The sequence below is a fragment of the Myotis brandtii genome, unplaced genomic scaffold (assembly GCF_000412655.1).
Source record: "Myotis brandtii unplaced genomic scaffold, ASM41265v1 scaffold933, whole genome shotgun sequence".
NCBI classification, from domain to species: domain Eukaryota; kingdom Metazoa; phylum Chordata; class Mammalia; order Chiroptera; family Vespertilionidae; genus Myotis; species Myotis brandtii.
Window position 1 is genome coordinate 937232 of NW_005371850.1, and position 1192 is coordinate 938423.

The 1192-nt window shown below is 55.3% G+C and overlaps 1 pseudogene; it reads left to right on the top strand.

Annotated features, from left to right (window-relative positions):
• Window positions 1–394: 394 nt before the first annotated feature.
• LOC102256082 lies at window positions 395–973 on the top strand (annotated as a pseudogene).
• The last annotated feature ends 219 nt before the right edge of the window (window positions 974–1192 follow it).

Consider the following 1192-nt stretch of genomic DNA (forward strand, 5'->3'; position numbering starts at 1 on the left):
TGTTAACTCAAATTTTCCAGAGCAAATGAATAGTGCCTGGAATCCTATATAATAAAAGCCCAGCGATCAGAATGACCAGAGACCAGAACCACCATGGCCCCTCACCAGGCTGCCCCCACCCCCAGCAAGCAGTTAGGGGCAATCAGCAGGCAGGTGAGTGGTTGGGGGCGATCAGGCAGGCAGGAGAGCAGTTGGGGGCGATCAGGCCAGCGGTTGAGGGCAATCAGGTAGACAGGCAAACAATAGAGGAGATCAGGTAGGCAGGCGAGCATTTGGGGGCGATAAGGTAGGTAGGTGGGCGGTTGGGGGTGATGAAGCAGGCAGGCAGAGCGCCGAAATCAATCACCTCAAAGAGGGAGACCCAGGCAACAGCCTGCTGTTTCTGCAGGGCTGGAATGCCACTCCTCCTGCTATGATGCCGGGCAGATTCTGACCCTTTCAGGACTACAGGTTCTCTGCCAGGGCTCGGCCCCTTGACTGGACTCCCCAGCTTGGCCCTGACTGCAGAGTTGAAATACGCTGACTTCCACAACATTGGGGCCATTATTGCTCCTTTGCACTTCCTGGAGGTGAAACTGGGCAAGAGGCCTCAACCTGTGAAAAGTGAGCTAGATGAGGAAGAAGAGCGGAGGAAAAGGCACTGGGAAAAGAGCAAAGTGGTGGCAACCCCATGCCGGAACAAGAAGAAGGAGGGGAAGGAGTTTCTGTAGCAGGAATCAGAGTGGCTGGACCTCATGAATGCGGAGCTGAAAACCCAGATGGAGGAGCTGAAGCAGGAGTGGCAGCAGCTCATCTTGATGCTCAACTGGTATTGCCCCACCTGCATCATCAGGACTGACAGGGTTAAGATCCCCGACTCAGAAAGCAACCCCACTGCTGGAGCAGCTAGAGAAGAAGTGACCATGGGTTGAGAGGAGGAAGAGGAGGAGGAGGAGATGAGGAGATGAGAAGAGGAGGAGGTGATAAGGAGGGGCCCAGAGGGCTCTTCCTTGCTGTGTGAAAAACTCTTCAATGAGGCTCAGCACAGCCAGCATAGGCCAGACTTTTTTTTGAAACTCAGATCAGTCACACCAGGGAAGAAATCCAGGCTGATTAAACCCAGGACCAACCGCTGAGACCAAAGTAGTCCTGGGTGGGGCGGGGGGGGGGGGGGTGCCTAGGGCCAGGCTTGCAGGAGGCAGGACAGAGTCTC